This window comes from Eumetopias jubatus, unplaced genomic scaffold, assembly GCF_037043125.1.
Source record: "Eumetopias jubatus isolate StellerSeaLion01/CBP00866 unplaced genomic scaffold, mEumJub1_p1.0 scaffold_3, whole genome shotgun sequence".
NCBI lineage: Eukaryota > Metazoa > Chordata > Mammalia > Carnivora > Otariidae > Eumetopias > Eumetopias jubatus.
In genome coordinates, this window is record NW_028274809.1 from 80,014,941 (window position 1) to 80,023,979 (window position 9,039).

Sequence of the window (9,039 nt, forward strand, 5' to 3'; positions counted from 1 at the left end):
GGAGCCCCTTTCAATCTCAAAGGGATGTAGTTTAGATGATAAATTTTATGATCACCCTTAATTATACAGAAGACTTTCAACTTCTCCGTCTTACCCTATTTCTCTCAATTTTTCTCCTTTCTACCTCTGACTCAGAAAACTTGTTTATTTTCATGAGCAGTCCTGTTGTCTGTCTGTGATATCCTCTAGGCTATGACACAGTTATGTCATGGTCTTCCTTCCTTGCAAAATTAATCTCTGTCCCTCTCCTTGTGTGTCTTCTTTCCCTGCTTATAAATGTATCTAGGTCTTGAAAAACCTAAAATAAAAAAAAAATATTTGAGACCAAGCCCTCTTTGAACTTCTTTCCCTTTTTATTTTATTTTGGACTGTCTTTAAAAGGATGCTACTTTGTTTCCTTCTCCACCCAACATACTATTGAAACTGCTCTTAAAGAGTCCTAGTGACAGCACCACATTATATACACTCTTCTCTACATTCCCCTACAAAATGTTAGTGAGAGCTTAATTAGAGACTTGAACGGGGATCCCAGCCCTTTGACCAAAGAATGCTCCTCTACCCAGGAAAATCAGAAAGTGAAGGGAAGAAGCTGCCACCTGCCTACTCAGCCAAATGGAATGAACTAGTGACCTTCATATGGTCCTCCCACCCAAAGGCATTTTCTTAGCCCCTCTCCCTCTGCATCTTTTCCTGAATATTTGAAATTATTGACCAGATTTCCCTAACTTAAGTTTCAACCATTTTGGTATATTCCAGAATACTACAGGGTGTAGTATAAATACTACAAAATTTGGAGTCAGAAAGCTCTGAATGTGAATTCTGGTTTTGTCCCACTATATTGCTCAGTGATCTCACCCAAGTCATTAGCCTCTCTGAACCTGATTTCATCGTCAAGTGGAATTGATGACACCTCACTCACAGACTGATTATCACTAAGAGTTACAAAAGACTATGTTCGTGTGAACACTGGTTTATGTCTTCTTTTTATTATAAAGTTTTCAACTGCCTTAAGTGGCACAACTCATTGAGCTGACTATGCTTTAATCCACATTAACTTGCAATAGAATCAAAAGTACTGAAGAGTCACTTTTGATGCAGTGCTTACTCTCCACATACTTGAGTCTAGAGTCTTCCCGACAACGACACCATCTGTTCTATGAAATACAAGAGAAATAAATGTACTAAGAAAATTTCTGGACTATGCCCAAGATTTGACTTATTTCCCTATAGTTCATGTTGAGAAATTTTTTTCTAATTACACTTTATAATATGTAAATAAGAGAAAGAAAGATATGAAAGAATGTAATGGAAAAGTGTAACAGAAAAAATTTGGAGCTACCACTAAATGCCTAAGAAGGAACAAGAGTCCAGCCGAAGGAGCAGTACATTTAATCTTACCCTTCTTCAGAGAATTGCAGGCAAGAGATGTTCAGTGGCTGGTGGAGGTGGGAGGGGGGCAGTCTAAAGGGCCTTCAGGGGACCCTTACAAGCCAGAGTCCACTTTAAACACCTGCCAAGTCCATGGCACACTGACAACCTTCATGGAAGTATGCTCTACTAAAAGCAATGCTCCCTCCTCCTCCTCACCATGCCCCACATTCCAGACTCCATAGGAATATGGAGGGGGAAGATCAGAACCACTAGTTTAGAAAAGCAGCTCAACACCGTTCCCCAATCAGGGACTTTCCACCTGCAATGTCCAATAATCCCAAACTGGAGAGAGAAGAAATGCCTCAACTTAAAATCAAGTTGGGAGCTTTGATAATTATATGAGACTGGACATTACACTTACTTATCTGAGTATGTGTTTTATGTCTGGTCACTAAAAGTGACCAGAAAAGTCAAAGGACTACCTAAGTTTTCACTCATGGGCAGGGCTGTTTCAGGAAGAAAAAATTTGAGTCAACAGGAGGCAGAAATACCATGGTGTACCTGGTTCAGTAACCTCAGTTACACCCCAGCACAGCCCTTTGCTCTGCTGCCCCAAGTCCTTGCAGGCATCTCTCCTCTCACTGAGACACTAGTCCTGGGCTATTCTCCAAGCTGCAGGTGCACATTAAAATCCAAAGCTGACACAATATAGCTTTAGGTTTAAGAAGCCCATTAGGAGAGACACATGAAATGGGAAAGATGCATCGTGTGGGGACTCCAAGAGCTGGATTCTGAATTTTCATTTTGATGGTCAACACTGTAAGCCAAGGCATGGAAGAGGGATTACTATGTCCACTGTGTTGACTGCAAATTAAGGTGTGACAGAAGGAAGAATTATGGGCAGTGGGGTTAGGACAGGGATTCCAGGAGAAGAAGCAAAGACAAGGGATGTTACAGCTAGCTTTAAAGCCTTCTACTACCATGGTCCCCACTCTTCTGTTGCCTTCCAACACCCTTTAGTGCATAATCCACATCTCCGCCCTGCCATTTCCATGCACACCTTTGTTGATAAGCAGCACTGAAATTAGCTAGAGAGAGAAAAGAACACTTCCTTTAGTTATGGCCTGAGACCTTAAAATTTTATCTCAACTTGGTTCTTCGGAGAGCAGGAGGAAATGTTACCGGAAAGTTTCCATCCTCCGATAAAAGGTCAGGAAACTACAGACATGAAGGTAGCCTCCATCTCAAAAAGTGACTGGACACAGTGATTTATGAGCAGAATTCCTCAGGTGGGGGGAAGGTAACAACCCCAGCACTATAGACCAAAGGAAACAAAGCTTTATGATCTGTTGAACAAATGATAAGTCAAATTATAGAAAACACAGAACTGCAGAGATAAAAGCACATTCCCCAGGGCCAGGAAATTGTAGAGCATTTATCCAGGAAGTTTAAAATGAGAGAATCTCCCTGAGCCCACTCCCTATATTTATCTTTCTCAATCCCATTTTTCAGTCTTCATTTCTCATTTCCTCTATCTTACTGACATTTTCTAACAATATATATGGAGATAAGTTATATATATATATATATACATAAATATATATACATATTTATATTTATATACATATTAGTTTAAATATTTAAAAGTTATATTTATCTTCAAATAGTGACAAAGATTCAACACTTTCCATCTGAAACAAAACAAAAAAACCCTTAATCCATAAAGCTGTAATTAACTAAAATACAGACAGCCTATCATGACATAAATTTTAATGTTGTACCTAAGAATAAATCATTCTGATTTTAACACTTCTTTCTGAGAAACTTCCACTTTACACACTTTTTTTATAAAATGGGAAGCATTATTTTCCTCCTCATTAAATTTATTATAGTTAATGAAATGAATAATAGTCACTTTCAGTTTTAAAATTCAATGTATATCAATCAATATCTGCTTTGTTAAATCACTGTCCTACATTCATTTGAAAGTTTTCATACTTACAACACAGGTAATAAGTAATAAGTTGTGCAGTGATTTCTAATTTTTCTTTTTATTTTCTTTTTATTTTTTTTTTAGATTTTATTTATTTATTTATTAGAGAGAGAAAGAGAGAAACAGCATGAGAGGGGAGAGGGTCAGAGGGAGAAGCAGGCTCCCCGCCAAGCCAGAAGCTCAGTCCCAGGACTCTGGGATCATGACCCAAGCCAAAGGCAGCCACTTAACCAACTGAGCCATCAGGGTGCCCTGATTTCTAATTTTTAAAGATTGGAATCTACTTGGGATATAAGACCACTTAGCCTACCCCAAACAGTTATCCTTAAACACCATGATTATCATTTTTCCTAAGTGCTGACAAAAAAAAAAAAAATCCTTTGATTTTTAAAATTTAATCTAGTTCGGTTATTTTCATTGCTGATTATACTTTAAAATTCACCTCAAATTATTTTTGAGCCCATCTGCTAGATGCTGTACTAATGGCTTTACATGCAATACCAATGAGATTTGTCCATCTGCATACAGAATGATCCTGAGAACCACCCCCAGAACATCCTCAGCATCCACCGTCTGCACATGGAAAAGACTAAAATATGAAGTAGTGGGTGGTCCTGGGGCAGAGGCTGGGAGGGCCTGGCTGCCCCGACAGAGATGCCCAGCAGCTCCTCCCAGCCTGTTTTTAAAGGGCAGGCTGAGTGGTCAGAGCAGCTGTGACAGCCCCCAGATGGTCCCCTTGCTCAGGCAGTGAAGCCCCAAGAAAGGCTAACTTACTTGCTACAAATACCCTTCTTATGATCCCTGCTATTAAGGCAAACACTGGTGTTTCTATGCTGAGGACTTCTTTTCCTTCATAGCTAGTATCCCAGAGTTCAAGCTGACTTCTTTTACAGTTGGTCATTCCACAACACTTAATTAGAGAGAAAAATTCCTCAGCTTCAATAAAGTGTGCTTAATGTAAGCATGCCCCTTAGAAATAGGTAAAGACTTAGAGCTTTGTTTTATTAACAAAGCTGCTGTGGGCTGAACTGTCTCCCCCCCACCAAAAACAAAACAAAACAAAACAAAACAAAACAAAACAAAACCAAACCAATATGTTGAAGTCCTAAACCCCAGTACTTCAGAATGTGACTTTATTTAGAAAGTGGCTCTCTATGGAGGTAACCAAGTTAATACTAGGTGATTAGGGTGGGTCTTGATCCAATATGGTTGGGGTCCTCTTAAAAAGAAGAAATTTGGACACAGAGACAAACATGGAGGAAAGATGGTGTGAAGACACACAGAGAGGGCCATACAAAGACACACAGAGAGGACTGGAGTGGTGCATCCACAAGCCAACGAATGCCAAAGATTGCTGGCAAACCACCAGAGGCTAAGAAGAAGCAAGGAAGGATTCCGCTACATGTTTCAGAGGGAGCATGGCCCTGGGACACCTTGATTTCAGGCTTCCAGCCTCCAGAACTATGAAACAATTAAGTTTCCGTTGTTTTAAGTCACCCAGTTTGTGTTACTTTGTTACAGCAGCCTTAGGAAACTAATACATTAACCAAAATTCTTTTGTTTCCTTTTTTGCTCCCCATTATTATTTTGTGAGTTTGACTAGTAGGAGCTGAATGGCTGTTCTGATTTTTACTTTTAGTGAATTATCTTCTCTTGGCCTCAGAGATGGAATTTAATCTTAATTCCATTGCTGCTGCAAATTAAGCTGTAAAAAGAGTTCCACTATTAAAAGAGATCCTCACTTCATGTTGTAGGACCTAAGGAAGTTTAGTGATAAGATCCACAGACTCTGGCTCCTACAATGCCTTGGTATTACAGCCTCAGCACAAAAGGCAATTCTCCCTCCCCCACCCTCCAAATGAACCAGAGTTTAAATGACAAAAGACTTACCATTATTTGCTTGACAAATCAGCCTCTGCCAGTACCATCTCGCATCTGCAAATCTGCTTGTCACTACATCCAGAGGAGAGCTGGGGATATCTCTAGGCTTCAGGGATGCTTCCAGCAGCAGTAAGATTCATCTCCACATTATAAGCCATGTGCCTGTAGGCATGTCAGTGTTCCCAGTTACACACAAATCTAAGTGAATTAAAGACACAGAGCTCTGTTCCCATCCTTTCTAATAATACTAATGAAAATGTAATAGAAAATGAAACCAATCTTATAGCCTCTAATTATAGTGAGGTTCTTTTTTAAATTTCTGATTATTTCAATATCTTTTTCTAGGTCAAAATATTTATTGTAAAACCTCTCTCTCATAAAATGCTATCAAACCATTCATTTATTTATCTATTTATTCAACAAGCAGCTATTAATACATAAATAAACAGCAACCATTTCTTAGGAGCTTACTATGTACCAGGCACTGTGCTGAGTGCTTTCCCTTATCACTTTTGACTCTTCGTAACAACCACATAAGGTATACACTATTACTCCATTTATGGAGAAGAAGACTAAGTGACATTCACCTGCCCAAGGGTCCATACCCAATTTGCATAGTCAATACTTGACACCAAATCTCTGACTTCATAGTCTATACTCTTTAACTATTCAGCTATTCCACCTCTATTTAGTGCTCATTAGGTGTCAGCTATTGTGCTAAGAACAAGGGAAAACATTTTTTTTTTTCCAACAGCTATATTCCTTGTGGTCAAGGAACTAACAGTTTAGGGAGGGAAAATGATAAATAAGCATCGCTTTAATATAGAGCCTGATAATTCCAGAAATGAAGTTGTTTAGGCTGCTTTAGCTCATATCAAAATCTCTTAATACACAAAGCCAAAGACTCTCCCCTCTATAGTATTCATTTAAAACAAGGATCTTCAAAAGAAATATTCTAAATGAATGACAGGAAATAAGAAAATTAAAATATGTACATATGCTGACTTGGAACTCAAACTGAAATAATCCAGAAGGCCAGCAAAGATAGTGTGATAAGAGCAGCCATCCCCCTTTCTCTCCTGGCCAAAGCCTCCTGGAAGAGGACACGGGGTCTGTCCTCTCTTGCCTCCCTCTCTCAGATGGATTCCAAATCCCCATCAGGAGTCCCCTTGCTGCCATCAGAGAAGAAAGCATCTGTTGCAACCCAGAACAACATGCATTCCCAATGTTCAAGCTTTATCCAAAGACAAGCAAAGGCTTGTCTTTGGCCTGATTTGTTCAAGCTCCCTAAGGCTGAGGGTTCTTGCTAAATGCTGCCTTATCCAATTATCAGCCATATGCAACCCTCTGGCATTTTGCAGCTGAAGCAGACCTTAGAGATCATTCCCCTGAACCTGCTCATTACTCTGTCACCCCTTGGCATTTATGCAATGAGTTTGTTCTGTTGAATTTGTATTTATACAGTTGGTGCTTTGGTAGTATACTTAAGAATTTTTCCTCGATGCATTTTCTCTCTCAACTAAATTACAAGATCCTTAAGTATGGGGAGTGTACGGAGTATGAAGTATCTTTGTATTTATAGTTCTTTCCAATGGTTTTCATACAGTGGGTGCTCAGTAAAAGTTGTTGAGGAGACAATCCAAAATATAGAAAGTAGAATAGTCAGAAAATACATTTAGAAGATCTTTTCTTCATTTAGTTGAGCACCCCACCTATTCCCCAAAGCTTTTCTAAACTAATTAGGACAGAATTCAAAACTGAGTTTGGACCTGGGTTACTTTATCTTATAGCCCTATGAGATCGGTTCACATTAAACATTTATCCCTGTTACTCTGGACTTTTTGGTTGCCAGTAACAGAAACCCACTCATGATTAATTAAGAAAAATAAAATGAAAAATACCAGGAGGCTACAAGGACAGGAAATAAACTGAGCTTTAGGACAGGGCCTCTGATACCATCAGAAACACCTCCCAACTTTCATCTCTGCTCCCCTTTACATATACCCTTTATTCATCTCCAGCTCCATATTTCTATCTCTCTTTCAGATAACTATATGAGGGAAAGCAAGGTGGCTAGCAGGTACTGAGTCTACATGCTGCAGGTGCACCCAGTGAATTTTTTTGGCCCAATTCCAATTTCCTAAGGAAGGGTCCCTGGTAGACCCAATTTGTGTCTTTTGTGAACCTCTGGACTATGACCAGAAACATAGGATGATGCAATATCTTGATTATTTCCATTCTAATGAGGAGAGAATTTGATAAGAGAGATTTCCCAGAGGAGATCAGGTGCATTCAGGGTGGTATGGTGTAGACACAGATGAAACCTTTGTTATTAAAAGTTGACATTTAAAAGTAAAAAGAGAGAGAGAAAGAGAGAGAGATTTCCCAGAAAAAAAAAATCAGACCTAGACAGAAAAAAAAAAAAAATCAGTGGGAATCTATATAACCAGTTACTCAGGTTCTCTAAATTCTAAGTCAGAGACTAAAGTCCCAACAACTTAATCTCTTGCACATAGATGTGCTCAAATGTTATATGATTATTTAGAAGTAACAACTTAGTAAATGTGTGCAGGTGATGACAATCATATGAAAGATCATAAATTGTTCTTTTTATGTCTTTGACTCATGTCTCAACATTTTATTCATTTATTTTCTGTCTCAACATTTAATTAATTAATTTAAGTGTCTCTAAATCCCTCTTCTAATTCAATTTCCTTCTTTTCCTTCTGAAATTAGTTGATTGCTTAAGGGATAATTTGACTCTCTTGTAGAATCATAAAGATAAAGTCTAATCCTAGGAGAATTACTAAGTTCTCTAGAGAATTAGAGAATTTCAGTGGTGTAGATGCAGCCAGAGAGCAAGATTCATAGATTTCTGTCACGGTGTAACATATAGGAACAGTTATATAAGAGCCCCATGAAAATACCCCAACAACTTAATGACCAAGTCCAAGCAAATTCTAGGAATTTTCTTCAACCACATATTTAACATAATAAATTACACAAAGTAGCCTAGAGAGAAAATGACAAGTACACAAGACCCAATGTTGAGTGTAGAAAATTCTAGCATGAGAAACTATTTTTTTGTGAGACGAGGATAATATATATATATGCAGGAACCAGCTAAATGTAACTGAATGAGTGTTCTGAAGCAAGACACTCACTGTGAATAGTGTGACCAAAACCTCAGGGTTCCAAATCTTCCTTCCCTACAGAGACTTGTATTTGCCCATTCATTATTTGGAGCAGAGATGACTGACTGTGGGACCCTCAAATCATGCATAATATAAAGAGACTTATTTCCCTCAGGCTTCCAGATTGTCAGGCAAGGCCATCCAGGGCATGATGGCATTAAAATCCAGATAGTCACTGAACAACAAAATGCATTACAATTTGATCCAGTCCAGGCCAGTCAAGGTCTCATTATATAGGCCCTCAGGGCTGAGAAGAGGCAGCAGAACAATGATGGAAATGTATGTTGCCATGGTGTCCCTGCTGCATCCCCTGGTTTCACAGGGGTGGAACTGAGTCCCTTTGAACTAATTTGGTGGCAAGCATCTTCTTGAATGATTCTGCATCCCACACTGATCATCATAAATTCTTCAGGTTTCCTAAGTGATCTTTTCCCAATCCCAAAATGGACTTGCTTATTGTAGTGGAGAAAGAAAAGCAATTTTACCATGAAGTATATGCAGTTTTTGACATATGGATTAAGAGAGAGAAGAGAGCATAATCAGGAGCAGAGTGACACATTGGGAATAAGATCAGGGTTCTCTCATCCTAGCTCTGTTACC